General features: G+C 41.9%; 1 long non-coding RNA gene across 1 annotated transcript; it reads right to left on the reverse strand.

The window, feature by feature from the left end:
• Positions 1 to 350: 350 nt before the first annotated feature.
• On the reverse strand, positions 351 to 4,826 carry LOC133499861 (uncharacterized). Its single transcript, XR_009794764.1, has 3 exons — positions 4,149 to 4,826; positions 3,975 to 4,070; positions 351 to 506 (listed from the first exon to the last, which is right to left on the reverse strand). It is a non-coding gene; the product is annotated as an uncharacterized LOC133499861 (long non-coding RNA).
• Between the last annotated feature and the right edge of the window lie 21,140 nt (positions 4,827 to 25,966).

Here is a 25,966-nt window from a genome sequence, read left to right on the forward strand (position 1 = left end):
CATTGAAATACTCTTGAGCAAACCTCATATGCACCTGGACACATTTGGCACTGCAGAATTTGAGTTCCTGCCGGCGTAGTGTGTTACTGATGCTACCCTTTGCTACTTTGGTCCCAGCTTGCTTCAGGTCATTCACTAGGTCCCCGTGTGTGGTCCTGGGATTTTTCCTCACCGTTGTTGTGATCATTTTGACTCCCTGGGGTGAGATCTTACATGGAGCCACAGATAAAGGGAGATTATCAGTGGTCTTGTGCATTTTCCATTTTCTAATAATTGCTGCTACAGTTGATTTTGTCACACCAAACTTTTGACCTATTGCTGATTGAGCCTGGTGCAGGTCTACAATTTTGTCTCTGGTGTCCTTTGACAGCTCTTTGGTCTTGGCCGTACTGGAGTTTGGAGTGGGACTGAAGTCGTGGACAGGTGTCTTCTATGCGTTACGTATAAGATCAAAAAGGTGTCATTCATACAGGTAAGGAGTGGAGCACAGAGGAGCCGCTACAGATCTGTGAAAGACAGAAATCTTGCTTATTTGTAGGTGACTGAGTACTTAGATTCCACCATGATTTGGTCATGAATTCCTTAAACATCCGACTGTAATTTTCACATTTTTTTCCTCATTTGGTTTCCCAATGGTTAGGTATACCTATGATGAAAATTACAGGCCTCTTTCATCTTTTTAAGTGGGAGAACTTGAGTAATTGGTGGCAGACTAAGTACTTTATTATCCCCACTGTACATACAGTATATTTCCCTATATGTCTGTATTTTTCGAGTGAATTTTAGGGTTTTTTTTCTAGCTATTTCTGTTTTTTCCAATTGTTTTTTTTAATCTAATATTTTAGCATTGTGAGTTACATATTTTGGGGTCTTCTTACAACACCCAAGGTTTTATCTGCTTTTAGAACTACTGTTCATGTATGGTCAGATCAAATCCTCCTGAGTCCTTACATGGCGCATGTGTTCCCTATACCTCCACAAAAAAGGGCATTTAAAGTGCAGGAATTTGAATAGAACTGTCAGGCATTCATATTCTCACGCGTTCACACACACACACAGACGCACACACAGTGCATAGTCGTCTACAGGTGTGTGCAAACACGGGTGTGGTCCTCATTTATTTTGAGATGAGCCGCAATTGGTGCCGAGGTTATTTGAATGCCCAATACTTACATTGCGGTGTACTTGTTTTCATGGCCGGAGGCAAACGGCCAAGTGGATATTTGCACATAGGAGAGATTTGACAAGAGGATGGAGTCGCAGTTGTCAAGTGTTTATGTGTCCACAAATGTGAATAAATACTTAAGTAGAAGTAGTCATTGATGGTGTAGTGGGTCACACACCTGACTTTGGTGCAGGCAACGTGGGATCACTTCCTGCTCAGTGATGGTGTGGATATGTGCCATGTGACAGACTGGCAACCAGTTCACAGTGTTGTCTTCCTTTTGGCCAAAGTTAGCTAAGATCAGGTTTGGTACTCACACAACCCTTATGAGGATAAGGGGCTTGGAAAATGAGTGGATATATGGCTGTGTGAAGTTGGCTGGTGAGAGGTTTTGAACATAGGAGTCCCAAAACTCACTTGGTTGGACCAACTTGAAAGAATCAGAATCGGTTTTATTGGCCAAATGTGTAAAAACACACATTGAATTTTTCTCCAGCAGTCGGCGTGGTACGACATTCAGAACAAAGAACAACAAAATAAGAAGTACAAAGAACAAAAGACATTTCTATTCATAGGAACTATTCCTTGTAAGAGTCCTGCAAGGTGTAATATCTTCTTCATTTAGAACAGGTAAAAGATAAGTGTTTTAAAGGTTAGAAGGATTAGCCCTGATTAACGTTAAATTGACATGAATCATATCAATCACACCAGACTGCATGAAAAAGTTTGAAGGGCCCGTGGGCGAAACTGAACATTCTGATGTAAAGCTGCCATTTTGGGTAAATTCCACCAAGGGTTTGTATTTCAACAAACTCCTACTACTGAATTTGCCCAAAATCAGGCCCAAAGATAGGCAAAGATAAATCGGCAAACATTTTTGCCTACCCAATCTATTAAATTCATTTTAAGCAGTCACCAGGAAAAAGAAGTTTGATTATTCATCATAATAATTTTAATTATTCAGGGGGTTAATTGTTAGCTTCATTGTATGACAAAATTAGGCGGACATGTCGATCGTAACAGGGTCCATGAAAAAATCCATGCCCGAAATTTTACAGTGTGTTGGTTGAAGGCAAATTTCACAGCTTGCAATTGATAACCTCACACTAGAGAAGCTTTGTGGATAAATGAAGGCACATTTTTTCAGTGTATAGACGATACTTTTTCTTTCTTTTTTTTTTTTTGGTGTTCTGTGATATTCTAATGTAAAATATGTGCCTTGGCTCGATAAACAGTGGAAGTCATCTATCTAGATGACGCTAAATGGTGAGTTTCTTAGCTAAATTGTGGCAGATCATGGCATCAAACTTTAACCACGATAAATTATACAAGGGAATATTCATTGCAGGCGGTAGCTTTAAATATTATTTTTTACTCATTTGATTTCTTTCTTGTGAACGCGGTGGGATGGGCATTTTCACATCTTCATTCGACTTCAACACCACTACTTTTTCTCCCCATCAAATCATAGAACAGGAAAACCGTTTGACCTGGTCATTTATCTTAATGCACACAAGCCTGGCTGGGAAGCATCTGCTCAGATTCTTCATGAGTGACTTTTCTCGGGTGATTTCGGAGCACTGGCATTCAAAGTGTGGCGTACCACATTATAGCAGCAAGTGGAAACAATCCATTAGTCAAAATGCACATCTGCATACCATCAGAGGTGGCAAAAGGACACACACGCTATACTTACATAGCAGTACAGATAGAGTACTCGTGGAAGAAATATCTACTGATTTGACTCATTCATTTGTAAAGTAAAAAATTACAGGCTAAAATTTACTTGATTGAAGCAAAACATTTATTTATTTAAACCAAATGCTAGCTTGCATATGTTCAGGGTTTTATGCTATGTTCTCATAGCTTTGCTAATCTTGCAAACTGACCCTCCTACCCCCCAAAAAATGCTGAATTAGCAAATGACAACTGGGAAAAAAATACTACATACCTGTACAGCATTCATCTACATATTCGCGACTGACTGACTACTTGTGGATTCACCAATCCGCTTTATTTTTGAGAATATATCCTCTCGTCTCCCGAAAAACCTGTTTTACTACTTTTATACAAACGTGAATGCCCTGTATCATACCTATATTACTTCAATCCATCCATTTTCTTAGCTGCTTATCCTCACATGGGTCGAGAGAGTGCTGGAGCCTATCTCAGCTGTCAACGGACAAGAGGGCATGTACACCCTGAACTGGTTGCCAGCCAATTGCAGGGCACATGGAGACAGACAACAGGTGCACACACAATTCCACTTAAGGGCAATTTAGAGTGTCCAATTCATGTTGCATGTTTTGGGGACGTGGGAGGAAACCAAAATGCCCGAAGACAACCCACGCAGGCACGGGAAGAACATGCCAACTCCCCACAGGGAGGGCTGGGATTGGGTCTTCAGAACTGTGAGGCCAACGTTTTCCAACTGCGCCACCAAGCCGACCCTTATATTACTTGTTATCCATTTTATGGCACCTATGATTTGACTTTACTTCTCTCTACGTATTTTTTAGGTTGAAAAAGCTGACAAGCCTATTTCTACAAAATAAGGAGGATATAGTAAAGATGTGAGTTCAAAAATAGGGGGCAAAAGTAAAATATCTGAAAAAAACTCAAGCAAAGTACAGATACCTGAAAACCCTACTTTAAGTAAACTAAGAAGGTGTATGTGCTTTGTTACTTGACTTCCCACCACTGCATACCATGTCTGCACTAATTCAACAAGCAACGGAAGGCAAAAGCTCCTTTTATCTGGGCACACGCTTAAGAGTGAACACATGACTCGCAGATGGAGCCGTTGTACCTTTCTTTTACGCCCTTGCTGTTTGGAGGAGCTGAAGATGAAGCGGTCTTAACGGCTCACAGATGCTGGATGCGTCTGTGTACTGGCTGGTATCAACTGTGACAAGCCCGAAACACGTGCACGTTAAAAGAGGTGAAAACACACTCAGGTTTAGAAAGAAAAAAAAAAACGCACTTCACTTATGTCTTGCTCTGTTTGGTCCAAGGCACAACTCATCACAAGTAGTTTGTGCAAAAGGGGCAGTAGGTGCAGTGGCCAAAAATATCCACCAGATGGTGATCAGAAATCTTCATCCTTTGTTGTTTTGCTGTATTCCGGCGCGTTACCACAGTCCTAGGATTCCCTTGTCCGCCATCTTGTGTGCCACTACCGGTAATTGGAAACCTATCTATTGGGCAATGGGGTACTTGTGATTGAATAACATGTGGTTTTGGGAATATAATGGCTTGCCCATGGGCCCCCGAGGCATTTTTTCCCATTGGGTCACTTGTGACTGAGCCCTGTGAATTCTGTCTAACAACAAGACACCACGTAAACATATAAAAGGCCTGGTTTACTGATTAAAGTGGGCTCTAAATTGTGTGTTTTCTTGCTGTAACATGATTTGGTTGATTGAAGTGTCTTCATCTTGTATAACAATATATAACTTTTACAGTAAAATGTGGGGCAGCACACTCCAAAAACTTCTCCAGTTGAGTCCAGGACCACTGGTCACCATGTGCTGAAATGACCTAGACGCATAAAAAGATTCACAGCTGAAAAGAGCTTTATCGTAGGTGATATGACGTGAGACATGTGACTTACTCCAAGTAAACTCTTTAATCATCCATCCATCCATCCCTCCCTTTTCTGGGCCGCTTATCCTCACAGGAGACGGGATACACCATGAACTGGTTGCCACCCAATCGCAGGGCACATGAAGATAGACAACAGTCACATTCACAATCACACCGAGGGGCAATTTAGTGTGTCCAATTAACATTGTATGTTTTTGGGATGTGGAAGGAAACCAGATTGCCTGGAGAAAACCCACACAGGGACAGGGAGAACATGCAAAACCCACACAGGGAGGACCGGTCCTCAGAACTGTGAGGCCAATGCTTTAACCAGTTGCGCCACTAAACCCTTGAATCATTCAGAAGCTCAAAATCTGCACTGCAGAATAAGCATGGTATGAGATTTTATTGGAATTTATTGGCATTTCAAAATGTTTACACAGTTAAAAAATGTCCCGCCGCAACTAATTTTGTCTGCGCTACACTGGCACGGCTTTGTGTACCAGTTTGGACCTGCCTTTCAGACACGTTATTTAAAGTCAGAATGTCAGCCAGTGAGTGGGATTCATATCAGGTTTGTTAAAACACATTTTGTATTCTGAATTAATACATTTGCATGTGCTTACCTCTCCGACAATACATAAAAAGAACTGCACGGCAATATTGCGCTATTTGTGTCACCAAATTCTGATATAGGGTGAGTGTTTTGAGTATGGTTTATGGTCCAGGTTAGGTTTAGTTTTGGGTTTAGAGATTAGGTTTAGAATTTAGGATAAGGGTTAGGGTTGCCACAAAAAAAAAAAACAAATAGACAGACCTTAAAATTATAAATTACAGTTACAGTGGATAAACCTCTTCTTTGCTTTAAGTGAGCATGTCAGTAATGTTTATACTGTTTTGTCTCATGTGCAGCGAGTTCAAATCAGCGTTGCCGCACATGCCGGCGATTAGCATCGAAATTGTTGCAGATTTCCTGTCAAGAGTATGGAGGATGCTACGCACATGCTACTCTAAATCAGCATATGCACACTTGTGTTCTCCTGACAGTCCATATTTCTCTCAGGCGAAGGATCATAGAAGCCCAGGATGGTAATATTAAACAGCACGCTTTAACAATGAATGGCAGAACACCTGCAGCACAGGCAACTACAAAGGCGGGCTTCCTCTTGACAGCGCTTCCTCTCTTCCCCCGGCCTCCTGCCTGACCCCTGCTCCATCTTGGAAAAAGATCTCAGGAAAAGAAGTCGGAGAGAGTTGCTTCGCCGACCAGACAGCGCTCCCGGGGGAATGCTCGCCGACGGGAGGCGTGCCGAGGCGCACCTGCCCCGTAAATCTAGCCAGGGCTTCCCTTTCATGAGGAATAACAAATGGTGGTCGAGGAAGAAGAAATCTAAGGTAACAGCAGCAGATGAGCCGTGAAGTGTGTGACCTCATGTCCACGTCTGGATCAGCACACATGAATACAGATCCTCCGTAATGCTCCGCTAGGTTGCTACTTCTTCTGCTTGCAAAGGAATGGAAAATATCTGAAATGTTTTGGCAGAATTTAAGCTTCTGAGTCTTGGAAATATTCCACAATGAAAACTTCCCATGGAAATTACAGTAACTGCAAATTGAGGGAAAATATAATAGACGCTTTTTGCTGGAAGTAGATTTTGGTAACAATGACTTCTAAAGCAGCTTGGTCACACGTTCAAAACCCGGAAGTGCATTTCCAGCGTGTGTGAGTTTATGTTAAGCTTATGTTTACGAAGCCATCCTTCACAAAATGGACCCTAACACAGCACAATTCTGGTTTATAAATGCTTTGGAATTTTTTCTAAAATAAACTGAAGCAACAATTCATCAGAGTCTGATAGGTGATCAAAAGCTTTGCGCAGAGACACTGCCATGTTGTCACTCCGGAATAATTCCTGATATGAGTGGGTGTGGAGCAACCACAAAGTGGGCAGGTACATGAATAATTAGTGTTCTATGTCATAACACTGTCGTTTTTCAAGCCTTTTGCTGTTTGTCTTCTTTTGCATTCAGTCGACAAACCACGTAGATGTCAAACGTAAAGCAGATCACAGACCCATTGTGACTTATGTTATGTATAAAATAGCGAACAAGCTTGGATTTAAATGGAAGCGGCCCTTTAAGATAATAAGCAGACGTCCAGGCAAAAAAAATGCTCCCCTAACCACGTGCAATAGTATGATGGTACATTATCACCTGCATTTTTTGTCCACTGCACTTTGCATCAGGGTATACGAAGCTTGCCCATCACTCAAACTTAGTCAAGATTGTTCTAAGATATATTTAAGTACTCTATTATTAGTCAAACTTAAATTTAAATCCCTGTTTTATTGCCATTAATGGACCAAAAGTGATGCGACATCACAAGTAGCCAAACAAATACGTGTACTGGCAAGGTCATTAAGACTCACCTTTCAGCATTTGAACACAATAAAAATGTTAACCCTCTGTTGACCCATGTTGCATTTTTGGACATGGTACATTAGGGCCCCTTTTCCAGTTTACCAGTGACCAGTGTTGTACATTTTCAGATAACGTGGAACCCTGCTTGGTTAACAGCGGGTTAATGAACACAGGCAAATTGCAACAGGGAAGTAGTTAATGAGGTATTGGTATCATCATCGGTAGCAATGCATAAAATATGCTTTCACTTTCAACGGCACGGGAGTTGGATTCAAAGATAACAAAACGCAGATGAAAAAAAAACAGTCACATATGATAATTAAACCTAACAACAACACACGACTCCACCAGATGGTGCAAAAGGAATACTTCAGTTGCCTTAGCCTGGGCATAAAACCAACAAATTTCAGTGAACAGGAGGACAGGTTCCCCTAAAAATAAGTGAATGTGCAAATGTACAAATGCAGATCCACGACTATGCGAGGGTTTACTGTATTTGTACTCCCCAGCACTTCCCCTCATCGCGTTACTTTGCAGCTGAAAGACGATCGCGTCATTTTAAGCGTCCCTGCAACAAGTCAATCCACGCTCAAAGTAACCATTAGCCGCTTTAAAACCTACTGTACTGTTCCCACTCGCCCCCGCTCTCCTCTTTGTGCTCGGATCACTGCAAACCTCAAAGGGCCCCGGAATTTTACAGCCGGCCAATCCCCCCTAAAAGCATGACACCACTTTAAAGAAATGCTCGCTAAACAAACACTACTTAAACACGCTGCGCCAGACGGCCCGCAAAGTGACAATCACGCCCACTCTCTTGTAGGGATTGGCTAATCCCTGAAACACAGGCCTGTGACTAATGGCGGAATTTAGCAAGAAATCGGCTCGGGTTTCAGCCAGGCGCTTATCGACCCGAACGCCGCGGCTACCTCGGGCCCCGTGATGAATGAGCGGTGGGGATCATGTCGTCTTTCAATGTCGCTTTTGTGCGGGTGATAATGAAACGTGTCAGAGAAGCATGTAGCAAGCCCTTTTTCACCGGAAAAAAAAGAAAAGAATTAACTGTTGTGTCAGAGATGTTCAGTGTGTACGGTTGCTGTTATTCCTGCAGGGCGAGGTCGCACGTCTATATGAAAGTAGTTGGGGTCTGGACATGTGTCAGCCTGCCGATCTGGAGTAAAGTTTGCTAGAAAAACAAGGAATCAATCAGGCTCAGTGCGTGCATCAACAACGCAAACGATACGTGAATTGGTGCAGATTGCTCAAGAAAGCAAACATTCCCAAATGTCAAGGTGTCTGCTGTTGTTGCGGTTCAGTACTCATTCTTCTTTTTTTTCTTCCCCCATAGGAAGTAACATAATTTTTCATTTTCAGTCATGCTATATATAGGGATATACATCCATCCATTTTCTTTGCCGCTTATCCTCACAAGGGTCGCGGGTGTGCCCAAGCCTATCCTAGCTATCATTGGGCAGGAGGCGGGGTACACCCTGAACTGGTTGCCAGTCAATCGCAGGGCACATCGAGACAAACAGCCGCACTCACAATCTCACCTAGGGGCAATAGAGTGTCAAATTAATGTTGCATGTTTTTGGAACGTGGGAGAAAACCGGAGTGCCCGGAGGAAACCCACACAAGCACAGGGAGAACATGCAAACTCCACACAGGCGGGTCTGGGGTTGAACTCGGGACCTCAGAACTGTGAGGCCAACGCTTTACCGGCTATACCAGATATTGTACATCAACTGTTCTGATAAAATATTTGTCATTTTTGTAATCTGATTTCTCATCTCTTTTGGCATATTTGATCTGAAATTTGGGTTTGTTTTTTTACATTTTTTTTATTTTTCTTATATGTTTCTCCTTTTCCTTTTAGTTTTTATTTTCCAGACTTTTAAAGAAAAAAAATATATAGAATCCCAATTGTTCTTTTTTTACTCCTATTATAGTTTGTCTTATTTGTTATTCTTTTGTATTTTTTTCTAATCTTTTGTTTTAGATTTATTTTTATTATGTTTCTGTAGTTTTAATTATGTTTTTTAACCTCCCAACTAATTTATTTTTTAGTATTGTATTAGTTTTCTAATATTGTATTCATTTTAATCTATTTTTGTATTTTTGTCTAATACAAAAGTAATTCTCTAATATTTACTTTTCTTCAAATATGTTCGATTTCTTTTTTATTATTTTATAGCTATTTTGGCATATTTTTTCAATATTTTCATAAATTAAGGATATTGTTTGATTGTATTTTGAAGCAATAGTTGTGTATTCTGTTCACTATCACTGGATTTTTTTTCATGTGTATTTTTTGTACTTTTGGTAATGTTCTGAGTTCAGTCAGAAATGTCCTGATAATAATGATACCTGTGACCATTTTAGTCACTATCTATGTAACTTGGGCAAAATGTTTATCCCGTTTCAGAGTTTTTAAACTGAATTTGCTATGTATTTGAAATATACACAATTATATTAACACAATTACAAAATCGGTGTTATGCACAAAGAAATGTTTCAAAATACTCTATAAATTGCTAATGTTGTCCCCACATACAAAATACTTTTCTCTATTTGTGAGATCTTTTGTCATCCCCTTTACATTCATAGAAGAAGCACGCATTGTATTGTCAAAGACTCAGTGCATGTGTGTATTTACTTGTAGATTATTATATCAAGTATGTCACTGGAGTACTGTTACGGTCATTAGCAGCCTAAAATGACCTCATTCAACTGTGTTTTCTCAGAGGTGAAAAACAGCGATGACTGAAGGCTGTGCTTGCTGTTTCAACTGAAGTGCAAAGAAATGGGTCAATATCACGATAAGGTGCCTCTGGTGGCCTCATTAGAATCACTCATTCATATAAATGTAGCAAAATAATTCAAATCTGAGATCTTATTATAAGTGACCAAATATTTGCACACATACCAGTACAATAATGTTTCTTAAAATGTGTTTTCTTCATTTTATACTATATACCAGGGGTGCTCAATGCGTCGATCGCGATCGACCGGCAGTCTTGGTCGACTGCGACGGCATGCCGCCAAAAAAAAAAGTCGTCAGCCGTATTTTTCTGACTTTTAGCTCACTGCGCATGTGCAAACAACAACACTTAGGAGAGCAAAACATGCTAGTCAGCGAGTTCCCCCACTATTTTAAGTTTATGGCAAATACGACACCGACAATCTGCCAAAAAAGTGAGCTGAGAATGAGGAAAGTGAACCAACTAAGATCCCAATTAGCCGCACAGCAGTCACTTTTCACACATTGGAGTTGAACAGCGAAAGCCGCCATCGAAGCATCGTTCCGGGTTGATCACATCATTGTTAATAACAAGAAGTCCTTATAAGAGAGATGGAAAAAGAGGCAGAGCTGACTCATTGTTCCGAGCTTTTAAAAATAAGGCAGAAATGTCATCTTCAAAAAAAAAACCTCTACCGCAGTCAAGGTATACAGTTACACGGCGCTGTGAAGCCATGGCTGATGTGTGGAAGGTCATCAGAGATTGTGAGTGTTTCTCACTGCAGTTCCTGCGAATGCACAGATGTGAGTGACACAGCCCAGGTGTGCATTCTCATTCGTATGGTGTTCAGTGATCATCAACGTGAACTCAGATAGTTACAAAAAATTTTCATGGTTCACTCTGTTGTGTTGTGCAATGTTGGCTCATGCGGTTATGCAAGGCACACAAACATACATTTACACATAAAGAATCCTCGATATACTTTAAAATAAATGTTTTTCATTTTTGTAGTGGGTACATCTTTGTGACTTGGTCATTCTATTCCATTATTGGTCATTCTAAAAAATAAAAATAAAAAACAAAAAAGACCCACTCCCCCCCACGCCCACCACCCCCGACATTCGCAAGAGGCTGGCTGCTGGAAAATAGATCTTGGGGTAAAAAAGTCTGGGCACCCCTGCTGTATACTTTTTATATACATTGGAGGGACTGTAGCCATTCTCTCAGGTCTCAAACACTCATGTTGGATCTGTTGAATGCTCTATAACCAGGTCAACACTCAATCAAGTACAGGTACACGACCAGTGGTATGACCTGGGAAAATGGGTACTACTTTGTCGAGCATAACTACCGTTTGAGCCACACTTAGAGCATCTGGTGTCTGGAGTATATCCCACCAGGCAGTAGTGTGTTTTTTTTTCACAAGTGAATTTCAGAATTGGGTGGCACAGTGGATCAGCCGTAAAGCGTTGGCCTCACAATTCTGAGGACCCGGGTTCGATCCTGGCCCCGCCTGTGTGGAGTTTGCATGTTCTCCCCGTGCTTGCGTGGGTTTTCTCCGGGCACTCCGGTTTCCTCGCACATCCCAAAAATATGCATCATTCATTGGACTCTAAATTGCCCCTCGGTGTGATTGTGAGTGTGGTTGTTTGTCTCGATGTGCCCTGCGATTGACTGGCATCCACTTCTGGGTGTACCGCCGCCTGGCCATTGACAGCTGGGATAGGCTCCAGCACTCTCCGCGATCTTCTTGAGGATAAGCGGCATAAGAAAATGGATGGATGGAATATAAGAATTCACCTTACAGGGTCTTAATCTCACGCAGCCTCTGAGTGATGCCCCCCCCAATTTTAGAAACCTTGGTTTCATATTTCTTTTTCTCTATTTAGAATGAAGCGATACAATGGGGGATGTCATCATTTCCTTTTTTTAGCCCAATCTCAACACGTCAGATCATGCATGTTGAATCGCTTGCATGGTGAGGGAAATTTCCCACAAAAAAAGAGCAAAGAAATCCGCAGAGGAGAAGCCATTAGTGGCAACTTTATCCTCTGTCTTGATTTGTCATTGCTAGTGAAAGGAAATAGTGGCCACTGAGCTCTGTGAAACACGCAAAACATAACATTTGCACACCCCGACTCTCTTGTGGTATTTGGGGGAAAGCGAACGGTCCCATTGCTGAGCTCGGAGGGCTCATGTACGACCTCCCTGTGAACCGCTCGTTAATGATTATGTCCTTGATATATGCGGCTACATATGGTAAATGAGGGCACACTTATGGGGGAACCGCAGGGGCCTTGTTATGCTTTTTGGGCTGTTTTCCTGCAGCCTTAAGGATGTCCACCTGTTTCCCGTTAAATCCCGGTGGAGCGTCGCCGTGAAGTGGGAAAATGTGGAAAAAGTAGCGCAAAGTCGCTTCCAGTCATTTGGGTTCAAAGGCTCCATTAAGCCTCCTGCTGTGTTCGCTTCTAGCTTTGCCATGTAACCCACTGTACATTTAATCACAAAAACAATGCTATGACTCAAAAAAAAAAATTTAGAAGTGAATAAAATTATTTGATTTTTTATCCACATTTTTTATCATTATTTCATCATGGTTACAAATTTGTAAACTTGAATAGACAGTTTAAAAAATACATCATATTTTAATTTAAAATTCAAGTAATAATAGTATACAGCAAAAAAAAGTTCTAATTTGTAGAATTATAGGCGGCACGGTGGAACAGCTGTAAAGCGTTGTCCTCACAGTTCTGAGGTCCAGGGTTCAATCCCGGCCCCGCCTGTGTGGAATTTGGATGTTCTCCACGTGCCTGTGTGGGTGTTCTCCGGGCACTTCGGCTTCCTCCCACATCCCAAAAACATGCAACATTAATTGGACACTCTAAATTGTCCCTAGGTGTGATTGTGAGTGTGGCTGTTTGTCTCTATCTGCCCAGCGTTTGGCTGGCAACCAGTTCAGGGTGAACCCCGCCTCCTGCCCATTGACAGCTCGAATAAGCTCCGCCATCTCGTGACCCTCATGAGGATAAGCAGCTAAGAAAACGCATGGATGGATGTAAGTATAGGTATGGTATCGGTTCTGAGTCGCTTATCCTCACAATGGTTGCGGGAGCGCTGGAGCCTATCCCAGCTGTCATCGGGCAGGAGGTGGGTACAACCTGAACTGATTGCCAGCCAATAGCAGGGTACACAGAAACAAACAACCCTTCACACTCACAATCACACCTAGGGGCACTTTAGAGTCTCCAATTAATGCATGTTTTCGGAATGCGGGAATAAATCAGAGTGCCTGGAGAAAACCCACGCAGGCACGGGAAAAAAGTCAAACTCCACAGGCGGGTCCGGGATTTCAACCCCAGTCTTCGGAACTGTGACGCAGACGCTCTAACCACTCGTGCCACTGTGCTGCCAAGTTGAATGTATGTAGTACCTAAATAAAAGTTGAAGAACAAACAATTCTTAAAAATGTTGTTTGTAGTCAAGGTGAAATACAAGTGAAATTCCCTACTTGTGCAGCGTTTCTTTCAAATCCCACGAGACTGACCCTGTGTACCGCGTACCCGAGCAGTAGTAGTGCCACCCTTTGAGAATCCCGGCTTTAAATGCTCTTCAACCTGAAGTCTCGCTTGATCTGATGAGATCTCGTGAGATTTAGTTTTTTGCTTTTATTGTTGACACTGAGATGTATTTCACCCCCGGAGATTTGAATTTGATCTCCAGACTGTACGACTTCAGGGGCACAGCTTCATCGGTAACACATCTCCTGTCGGACATTGCCAAAAAAGCAGTATGACTTATTTAGTCCGAAACGCGAGGGTTGCTCTCGTGTGCAGACCACGAGGTCCCCCCCAGCAGGGGTCTGCGATGGATGACACCAAAGAGAACCTGTCATCATTCCCTGACATTTACCAACACAGTTAAACCTCAGTATTCACAAGGTGTTTTCTTCCCGCTTCCCTTGATGGCCACTTGATGGCCGCAGCGGTGCTGGCCGGCATCCAAGGGCCTGTCTACATTTCACTTGGGGACTTCTTTGGGGCGCCCAGCAATTTGCCTGAACAAACTTATCCCAGCTGTGCTCTGGAAAAGGCATCAGCGTGACAATTCCAGGCATGTCGGGCCCCCTTTTAAAAAGCGGGAAGATGTTTCTCTTTCTTATTTGAGTAAAAATAGCAATGCCTCCCGAGGACGGCGTGTGAGCGTCAAGATAAATGGCGCAGTAATTCGAGACTCTGAATGTAATAAAAACATTAGAAAATCCAGGTTGCCATAAATATCTTCTCCTCCACCAGATGGAACAGTTATTTTGTCTTTGAAGGCTCTCCGAGTATCAGAATTTTCTTTATTGATTCTCTCTAAGTCGAAACTTCCACAATTATAGAAGAAAACATCATGACAAGCCAAGGAGGTAAGGAAGGAAAAACATATTTTCTCAGGAGCTGACAGTGGATAAGAAAGATAAGAACAGATAGCAATGACACATGAAACTTTTTAAAGTTCAATAGGAGGAATATGAGCATGTTTAATATTTCTAAAATGTGGATATAAGAATATAAAAACAATACTATATTTAACAATCCAAGTTTTTGTTCAGTATTTGTAGGAATAGATTAAAATAAATCAATTTAATCCCCATTTTTTTTTTTTTTTTTTTTTTTTAGTTTGAACTTGAACGTCCCGCCTTCCATCCATTTTCCGAACTACTTATTCTCACAGGGGCCGCATGAGTGCTGTAGTTTATACACAGTTTCCAGATGCCCTGCAATTGGCTGGCAACCAGTTCAGGGTGTAGCCCGCCTCCAGCCCAAAGATGGCTGGGATAGGCACCAGTGCTCCCGGGACCCTTGTGATGATAAGTGGCTCAGAAACTGGATGGATGGATGTTTCCAAGTGATTTTTTTTTTTTGTCATTACAAATTTTTGTCTGTGTGCATTTTTTGTTAGGTTAGGTCACTACCACTCCCATCACCCTTGTGAAGATAAGTGGCAAAGAAAATGGATGGATGGATGGATGGATGGATGGATGGATGGATGGATGGATGGATGGATGGATGGATCATCCTGCTCACTAAACATCAAGTGACTTGGGTGTGTCCAATAATGTGGCAAGTGAGCGTCTATTTACATCAAACATTCCACTGCCGCCGCTTGTTTGATGGCAAACTACAAATGAAAAGAAAAAGGATTGTTGCGTCAACACCATTCAAATTCATTTGATGACTAAAATATGAATCCAGGAATTACACTGAACCGGACGCGTCATCTGCTTAATCCTAATACTCTATATGGGTCAAAAAATCAGGTTGAAACAAAAGGAATGAGGAATTGAACAGATCATTGTGACACCCCTCAATTAAAACTCGAGTAAGGTTCTGTTGTTGGACTTCTGTGCTCATCACAGATTGTCGATAACAAACACCATGTTCAAGCATAAGGGTGTCCACATGTGCACTTGGCGTCAGGACACCCAATGTCGCAGTTCAATGATCGACTTTGTGGTCGTGTCATCGAACTTGCGGCCACAGGGCTTAGACACTCGGGTGAAGAGAGTTGTGGAGCTGTCAAGTGATCACCACCTGATAGTGAGTTTGCTCCGGGGAAGATGGCGGGGAAGATGCTCGTGATCAGAGCCGTGGGTCATGACCAGAAGAGCAAGAATCAAGATACAAGTGGCCGAAATGAGTTTCCTCCACAGGGTGTTCGGGCTCTCCCTTAGAGATAGGGTGAGAAGCTTGGTCATCCGCTAGAGCGGGGGTGTCAAACTCGTTTTTTTTTTCATGGGCCACATTGTAGTGATGGTTTCCCTCAGAGGGCCGCTGAAACTGTAGTGATGATTTCCCTCAGAGGGCCGCTGAAACTGAAACCATAAAAGTCTTTACTCGCCTCATCAAATTTCTACACAAAATTTTATTAACTCTATGAAAGTTATGGAATTTGGAGTCAGAAATCAAGGGTAATGGGTTTTTCTACTTTTGTTCATGTTTGGTAACACAAAAATTCTTGCAGAATCTCGACATTATCATTTATATAACAATTTGAAATTTTGGTACAGATTTTCAGAAGAGTTCAGTCACTGATAGTGTAGTGGTACACACGCCTGACTTTGGTTCAGTGATGGTGTCGATATCTGCCCTGCGACTGACTGGCGACCAGTTCAGGGTGTAGTCCACCTTTCGCCCGAAGCTGGCTGGGTTAGGCTCTGGCTCTCCTGTGACCCTTGTGAGGATAAGCGGCTTGGTGGTTAAGAAGAGTCATGGAATCATATGATTTCCCTTTGCAGGCCGCATAAAATCATGCGGTAGGCTGTATCTGGCCCCTGGGCCTTGAGTTGGACACCTATGCGGTAGGGGCTCAGAGTAGAGTTGCTGCTCCTCCGCTTTGAGAGGACCCAGATGAGGTGGCTGGGCATCTGATTCAGATGCCTCCTGGACGCCTCCCTGTTGAGGTGTTCCAGGCACTTTCCCACTGGGATGAGACCGCGAGGATGGCCCAGGACACCCTGGAGAGACTACATCTCTTGGCTGACCTGGGAATGCCTCGGAATCTCCCCAGAAGAGCTGGACGAAGTGGCGGTGAAAGGGAAGTCTGCCCGTCCCTGCTCAAGCTACTGCCCACGCCACCCGACCTTGGATAGGCGGTAGAAAATGGGTGTATGTATTTATTTATGTATTAATTTTACCAAAATCCTTGGTTTGTTTTCTTTTCATATTTAATTAGTATTACAGCTTGATAAAAATCCCGTTGTTCCCATCTCAGTCAACTTCTTTTCTGCTTATATAAGACAGGTATGTTGCAAACATCCATTCATTTTTCAAGCCGCTCATGCTCACAAGGGTTGCAGAATTGGTGGAGTCTATCCCAAATAACTTTGGGTGAAAGGCAGACTACACCCTGAACTGCTCATCAGTCAGTCACAGGGCACATATTGACACCATCACGGTATGTTAAAAAAAAATGTCACACTACAGGATAAAACCTTATCTTTGAAGCTAAGCTACTTACTTCTGTTTTCCGCCTTTTGCGCACGTAACGTAGCGATGTGTAGTCGGATATGGAGACAATATGTCGACAACAAATTAAAGATGAATATCATGAAGAGAAAACTTTTGTACATCATCACATTTGCGGTTACTTCAAGTAGCGTGCTGTATATCCATTTGATTAGGGATTGCGCGGAATATGGCAGCCTGACTTGTGGTGTCTGGTTTTTGCACACGAAACCTTTCCCTATGTTTAAAGTGAGTGGAATGAGCAAGTTTTTGTTTTTTTTTTGTATATATGTATTACAGATTGTCACCTATCGTGGTTTAGTTTGCATACTAACTACAGCGTAATTGGGGATTACTAAATGACTTTAAAATAATGAAATGAAAATGAGGCTTTTCTTTAATTATTAAAATGAACAATTTTACATACTATAAGCCGATACAGCTATATCAGAAGTCCCTGTCACAATATATGAAAATCCCACCCGATCGAAAAAGAAAAAGATTTGTTTATAATTTTATTCCTCCCACATGCTTTTTAGACACATTTCAATGTATTTTAAACACTTAAAACACCCTGTAAATGCATTAAAAATATTGCGCATATTGTAGCGTCTGCGAAATGAAAGGGCATTGCAGTAAGTAAGGCGCAATTGATGAACTGCAATATAGCAGGGAACAAAAATAAATAAATAACCCTCAACTATGACTGACTTGGCCTACCAATCTGTTTTAAGAATCCAATTTGGCCCTTGAGCACAAATATTTTTGCACCCCATGCAGATATAATCATACAGATCTTGTTTGTTTCATGTTGAGCCCAAGATCTTATCATCAGACACAGCAACGGCTAACCGACAGTTTTGAAGGAACCCTCTTCAGTATCACGCTTGCGATTCAAATCCCACCAGAGCCGTATTTTGAAACGTCATCCAAACCACGTCGGGTCAAAGTGATACTTTGTCCGCTCCAGCTCGGTACATTTAGCTTGGCGGATCCCCATTTAACTTGGGAATCTCCGCCATCATAAGCACCAGCTTCCTTTTGTGACATTGAATGCCCTTATTGGTTGATGTTGAAGCACCAGCATAAACTCAGGTGATGCGGTTGAGGGAGGCGAGATTTACGGTCCCCCTGGGGCACAAAGCACTTTGGAGATTATAAACTATAATTTGGAGGTTTGAAAGTGCTCCAGCACCAACTAACATTCTGATAGCAGTCTTCACTGAAAATAACTAAATGCTCATTTCAAAACATCCATTCAATTTCCGAGCCACCTATCCTCACAAGGATCGCGGGAGTGCCGTAGTATATCTCAGCTATCATCTGTTATTTGTGTCTCTATATTGCCTCAGTCAACGTGAAATACGAATGAAATCATCCACACATTCCTGAGTTCCAGACATTTTTTCTGCCAAGAGGCCCAGAATCAGGTTATTTGAATTTCTTGATTTTATCAATGTCACCAACAAAGATCTCCGCCTCCCTCTCAGCTCCTGAGCCAGCGCTGTCAAGATGAACAAACACGTGCTCTCACAAGTGGGTCTTCTACGTGGAGAAGACCTACAGTGGAAAGGGGGCCGGTCTTAGCCAAACATGTACAAAGCAGATACAAAGCTGGGTCCAACAGATGTAGCGATCAAATGGGCTTTTGCAGAGACTCGTTCAAGTTCCGTTCCCGTTAGAAAGTCACTCTATTGAAGTCCAAGGTCAGAATACATTTAAACAACCATTCACTTAGATTCACGCCTACGGACAATTTTGAATCTTCCAATTACCCTTACATGCATGTTTTTGGGATGTGGGAGGAAACTGGAGTGCCTAGAGGAAACCAACACAGGTAAGACCAGGATTTGAGCCCCAGTCTTCAGAACTGTGAGGCAAATGTGCTCACCAGTCCTCCACCGTGCCGCCCCCCTTTAACTCTAAATGAATGTCATGACTGAAAAAAGTATATTTCCTTTATAAATACTGTAATTTCTGGCCTACAGAGCACACCTGATTATAAGCCTCACCCAGTACATTTCTAAAGGAAATACCATTTGGTACATACAGAAGCCGCACCTGTGTAAAAGCCGCAAGTGGCCACATTGAAACCCATATTGCAACACGAGATATTTACAAAGAAAGATGGTACACAGAAAGAGTTTTCAAAGTTTGAATACCTTATCTTATCTTAACATAACAACAACATGGTAGCACGAACTGGGCTGGTTAAAAAAACATAAATAAATAAATAAATGCCACGGCAGCTACACAGTAGCAACATGGCAGGACAGCATTAACAGGGCCGGTTGAAAAAAAACATACCTAAATTACTGAGACACGGCAGTAACACAGCAGCAACGCGCTAGCGTGGCGCTAACAGGGCCGGTTAAAAAAAAAACATACCGGTAAAAGTCACTTCTTTGGCACATATATTCCACTGCTGTCGCTCTCAAAAAAAAATATTTTGACTTTGAAAATTCGCATTTATCCAATGAATCTAAGAAGATTGCAAAGTCTTGTAGAAATAATCATTATATACAATAATAAAACCTCAAAGCCTAAGCTATAGAGCTCGTGCACGTGACTTCACCAGTTGCACGGCGCCATATTGCCGGTCAAACAGAGCTGCTCTATATTGTGGGAGACATTGAACCAGAGGAGAATATTTACAATACCCAAAACCTGTTATGCTGTTGGTTGTCACAACAGACGAGACAGATATTCAAAGAGATCATTCTATAGAATACCATCTGAAAAGACGAGAAAAGATTGATGGATTTCGGCAAGTAAACATGATGGATGGTGCCCAAGCAATTACACGCGTGTGTAGCGATCGCTTCATTTCAGGTAGGAATTATTCTTCACAATCTCAAATTACCAAGAAGTATTTAGAATGCCAAGACAATGCATATTAAAAAAAAAAAAAGTCTGTTGCAGAGGCTGGCCGCAATCACTTCTACGTCCGTTCCATGGAGACGACTCCGTCCTCTTTTTTTTTTCAATCATAGTTAATCAATGTTGGTTTTGTGTAAAACCACTGGTTATTTATGTAAATATTAGTATTTTTATCGAATACTAGCTGAAAAGATTGATGGATGTCGGCAAAGGTTAACGTGTCGCCGAACACACTTCCGCGTTCATGAGCCATCAACCCGTCACTATGTGGGATTTATTCCTGATTGAGAACAGATCCAGCAACCAAGTATTTGTATGCGTCCAGACTTTTATACGCTTTCGAACTTTTCAGTGTGAGTCTTGACGACTTACTCACCAGATCCATGTGTATATCCAGTGGTCCAAGACAAGCGGAAGTGAAATAACAGTCCAGTTTCTTATCGGCAAAAACATCAACTTCGGCATTAAATACGGGTCCTCTATGCCGAGTTTATCTAATTTTTCCACGTACCTTTGTTTATTTTCACCTTCCAAATGTCTACAGACAAGACTCTGGGCATCGTGCTACAGTACAAGACATATTTTCGTGTCGTCTCCAACCGATTTAGCATTGAACAATGCTTTGTTAGCAATATGGCGAGGTAAACAAAAGTCACGTGGTTTTATGACGTAAGTGCACGAGCTCTATAGACAACATGATGTTTAACCTCTTTATAGGCTCATGTATCATCATTCAAAGTACACTAAAATAATCATGACTACCTTTTTTTGGAGTTCAAAGTTTTTTTTTCAGCATTGTTTTTAACTCTGTCAAAGGTGGACTGTATAGGATGGTTATTCATTCATGTATATTGATTAAAGAAAACCATACAATCTCATCTAAATTGACTTTTTCTTCCCATGAGCCTCGCTGATCATTCACGGCCCGGGACGACCCGTGTGGGGAATCTAAACAACATGGCCACCGCAGGTGTCGCATCAGACGACTTGTTTCCTTGGGTCGCCATCTTCCCGGGACCGCCATCAAAGCGTGGATGGCGCGATAAGATCGCGGACGTCCATCAAAATGTTAACACACTCTGACTTAAATAAAGGCCCCGAGCCCTCTCCAAAAACAACATTTCTTTTTCCATTGTCCAAATGTGTTCTGCTGGTTTATAACAGTCACCCATCGTTGGAATGAAGGCCAAAATACCCCCATGCCTCTCACGGCCGCGCAAAGATGATTCACTTCTGGGAGTTCAACACTCTTCTCTGTTGCCAAATTATTGCTAGCATTATAACCAGAGCAGACATTTTCGCTTCAAAAAGGAGCATTGTCAACAAGTTGTGAAATTAAGTTAACTTTTTAACTTCAACATGAAATGCTTTATGCATCAACTATTTGATTTGCTATAACACCCTCTTGACTTGATTCAACAAGCCTTTGACTTCATCTGGAATTATTTAACTTGATTTGACTTTTTTTTGTTGTTGTGTTGTTTGCAAGGTGGTTTTTTCTTTGTTTTTAAATTACTTTAATCATGGAAAGCACACTGAGTTACCTTGTGGATGGAATGCACTATATAAGTATATGTACTTTGCCTTCCTTTGATCAAATCACAACTTTCCTTGGTCTGAAAACATTCAGACTTGATACTACAAGTCTTTGACTGTTTCTGACAACTTTTTGATGTGATGAGACAATTTACTTAAATGTTATCCTGCAACACTTGGCCTAGATAGTACAAGTCTGTGACTTGACGATTTAAGTACACTTTGTGACTTGACAATTTAACTATTTGACTTGATTCTAACTCTTTGGGCTCTGTTCATAGATCTGACCTGGGGTGGAGCGCAAAGACTGGTGTATCTTGATTGTCGTGCATGTCAAAGCCTCCCTGTACATTTGCAAATTTGGAAGATTGGTCTACGACAAGCTGGGCGTATCTAACCGCAACAAGTGTGTCTGCCAGGCACATGTGACAATTTGGTGGCAGAAAGTCGGTCTAAACTTACGCTTATTCAGATATCGATGTCGATGTCTGGCGATGATCTGCTGGTCTTACAGATATGTTTCACTGTTGCTATTTATCTTTTACTGTATTTGAAGCTCTTAACTCAGGGCCAGTCTGATGTATTACGACAGTAACGACCCAGTACTGCAAGGTGTCTTGGCGTTTTCGTGTGCTTTGTCTCGTAGCCTGACTTCAATAGTTGACAAGCTCTCATGAGGATACTGTTGTTGTCCACGCATTATTGGACATAATCAAGCAATGAATGGAGGTGATGATGAATGACTTAGTAACGCGATGATTATTGACTCTAGCTAGCATTGCTAGATACAGTTTTGAGAGCATCAGCTACCCGCAGGACACAATCTCGTTTTTCACTTATGACATTCTGTGCTCTCGTCTTGTGCCGGTTATTGGACATAATAATCTGCAAATGTAGCTGCCATGGAGGCATCCATCCATCCATTTTCTTTGCCGCTTATCCTCACGAGGGTAGCGGGGAGTGCTGGAGCCTATCCCAACTGTCAAGGGGCAGGAGGCGTGGTACACCCTGAACTGGTTGCCAGCCAATCGCAGGGCACATGGAGACAAACAGTCGCACTCACAATCACACCTAGGGGCAATTTAGAGTGTCCAATTAATGTTGCATGTTTTTGGGATGTGGGAGGAAATCAGAGTGCCTGGAGAAAACCCACGCAGACACCGGGAGGACATGCAAACTCCACACAGGTCGGTCTGGGATTGAACCCAGGACCTCAGAACTGTGAGGCCAACGCTTTATCAGGTGAGCCACCGCCACAGAGGCAATGAATAGTAATTTATTGGATTGGCGCTGAACCACATTTAGCTATGCTAGCAAGCTAATCACAGACATGGGAATATCACAAAACACGCAAAAGTTCTAAAAGTTAAACTAGTTTTCAGATTCAAACCCACAGGTACAAGATGGCAGTGGGAAAGATCTTCGTAAAATAGATTGTGTCAGCAATTCTTTTTCCTTCAATTCAATCACTGATGTCTTTTGATTGGATCTGCAAATTAAGACATTGCAAGCAAATCACCAAGTTTACATAAAAATGCAAATTATCGGCCAATCAAGCTGATCAGATAGGTGTAAAGTCTAGGTTAGTGTGCCTCATTGTCATCTGTGAGTGGGTGCACATTACAAAGCAATAGCCAGACAGGTGGGGTGGGGGGGTTTTGGGTGGGGGTCTGATGCGACACCAACCGTGGGAACTGGGCTTTAGACTGGCATGCCATCTTTGTTGCAGCATTAAAAAAGCCCTGCGATGATCTGATATTTTCACTGAGCACGCTTGAATGAACACCGTTCACAGAGAACAACCCCCCACCCCTTTCAATCCTCCCCCCACCCCAAAAAAAGACCTTTAAAAAAGTAGATGGAAGACTTATGAGTTGATTTATAGCTCGCGCTGTTCACGTTCTATTGGGGTGTAAATGAAAGAAAGATGGCGGGCCCACATGGTGTGCCTGCAAGATGGAAACGAGTGGACGTGGCCCCGCCTCCCCGTTGTGTGATTGACAGCCTGGTATTTGGGCATGTGAGGGACGGACGCTTAATCCAAGCGTGTGTGCGTGTGTGCGTGTGTGTGTGTGTGTGTGTGTGTGTGTGTCAGCGGGGAGGCTACTCCACGCTTCTTCACAATACGGCCACCGAACAAGCCGTCTTGTTCTTGTTTGGATTACGCTCAATACACAATCACTCTATTGTAATATTCGTAACGAAAACGGTATTGCACAACAGTTATCGCACAAAGCAAGCCTTGTGTAAATTCACGATTTGGCACACAGGTACCTTGTCAGTGTTTTTTTTTTTCTTTTACCTATTCATTGATTTATGGCCAGACCAAAACGTCTTCTTGTTGCATCTCACTGCCCAAGAACTATATTGAAGTGACTTGAAGCGCTTCATTTAGACAGAAGTAGTGCTTTGTAGCCATTTTGATTTAACCTAATGATTTTAATATCTTAATTACATTATTATTTTTCACTCCATCATGTGGCGTCTCATCTGAAACTTGTTTGTCCCTCAGATTTGGCCTGCAACACAAAAAAAAAAAAAAAAAAAAAAAGAAAACAGCCGGGAACTTGCTCAGCTCCCCCGCTAGGCTCGGTGGAGATGTTGAAGTCCTTCTTAGTATCAGATGCATCAACGTGAAAAGATAGGGAACATTCCAGGATGACTGATCTGAAAATCCCCCAACGGACAAGCAGGTGGCTGAGCGACATCCACGCTGGGGAGAACTAAAAGCTTTTTTCATGTCTCTGCGTAGATTTGACCGAGGCTGACATAAGAGGATCCATATCGCAGCCAGATGCTCAGTTTTCATCTTTATAAGCAACATGAGAAGATCCTTTTTCCTTCAAGGTCATTGTGAGAACCTTTTTGTAGACTAGTCTATCTTATGCGGTATACAACATCTGAATTGTACTTTTCCGGTTAAATTGGGTGGAGGCGATTCACTTTGAATAAAAACTTATCACTAATATTTTTTTTCAAACACACCTACCCAAAATGCAAAGAAAACATTAAAGGATGTTTTAAAGATCCAAAAATTGGAGGCACAAGGAGCTGGCCAGCAAAAAGTCTATACCTCCAAGTTTTTTGAAAATTTGAAGATACCTGGCAGATCGTTTTACTTTGTAAAAAAAAAAAACCTAAATGTTGTGATTTCTTTCACATATTTATCCAAAACAAAAAGATAACCTTCTTTAAAAAATGTTGAAATTAAAAAAGACAAAGGTCAATGGGATTTCTTTTCATAGTGTATCTGTGAAAAACACAAAGAACACATGAAAAATGTTGAAAGAAATGTTTTTCAAATAAAAAATTTGGGTGATCCATACATTTATTTTGGCGCCACGTTGGAACAGCTGGAAAGCGTTGGACTCACAGTTCTAAGGTTCCGGGTTCAATCCCAGACCCGCCTGTGTGGAGTTTGCATGTTCTCCCCGTGCCTGCGTGGGTTTTCTCCGTGCATGCAAACATGCAAAATTAATTGGACACTAAATTGCCCCTAGGTGTGATTGTGAGTGCGGATGTTGTCTGTCTCTATATGCCCTGCGATTGGCTGGCGACCAGTTCAGGTGTACCCCGCCTCCTGCCCGGTGACAGCTGGGATAGGCTCCAGCACTCCATGTGACCCTCGTGAGGATAAGCAGCTCAGAAAATGGATGGATGGATACATTTATTCCGACATGAAAACAATAAAAATAAAAACACAGCAATACATAACTCTAATTTACAGGTAATACGACCAGTTTTGAAAGTAAATGCTTTTCAGGGGAAAAGTGTTGATATCTACTCGTTATGTCCGAAAATTGTTTGCATTTTATTTTTACTTGAAAATCAAACAAATAAAAAAAAAAAATGCTCACCCCCCCAAAAAAAAAATTACAATATTTGGATATGGTCCAACAAACGTATTTTGTGAGAACACACGAAAAATGTATTTTTAATAAAAAATGTTCTGTACCTCTAAATTCTATGTTTATTATATTTTATTAAACAAAACATATTTTTTTATGTTTCTTCGACATTTCTAAAAGTTAAACATTTTAGCATCCTTTTGTCTATTACTGCCAAGATGGCCCAAAATGGAAGAAAGAAGTGAATTAATAGAAATAATAATAAAAGAGCTGCTTCATTTGAGAAAATAAACATCCTACTGAAAAATTGGTTACATCCACATGTCAAAACGTATTACGAGGTACAAATATGGAGTTAAAGGAATGAAGATGTATAATGGGAAATCTTCATCTGGCTACAAGAACAAAAACTTGACAAGCTTTGACATCCAAATGTGAAAAAGTGAAGGTATGTGTCCAAAAAAAGGCGGCAGATTTTCCGCCCGGGATGGCAGGTTAGACACGGTCCCAGCAGCAGGTGACGAAAAGGGGGTCACTACGTGGTCATCGCGCGGGGGATGAGGTGGTAGTGGGATTTGGGGGGTTAGGGGGGGGGTAACGCTAGCAACAACTGGTAGACATCACAAGTGTTTTCCCTCTAGTCAAGCCGTTGTTTCACACTCTTGAATCTTCTGCATGACAGCGGACGATTGATTTGCAAGAGGCGGAGAGGCTGCTACAATGACTGGGCCGGCACCTGCGTCGCATTAACGCCGCCATTTTGCTCGTCAACTCATTCACTGAAGCCGCTTAAATCCTTTCAAA

This window comes from Syngnathoides biaculeatus, chromosome 4 (assembly GCF_019802595.1).
Source record: "Syngnathoides biaculeatus isolate LvHL_M chromosome 4, ASM1980259v1, whole genome shotgun sequence".
Lineage (NCBI taxonomy): Eukaryota > Metazoa > Chordata > Actinopteri > Syngnathiformes > Syngnathidae > Syngnathoides > Syngnathoides biaculeatus.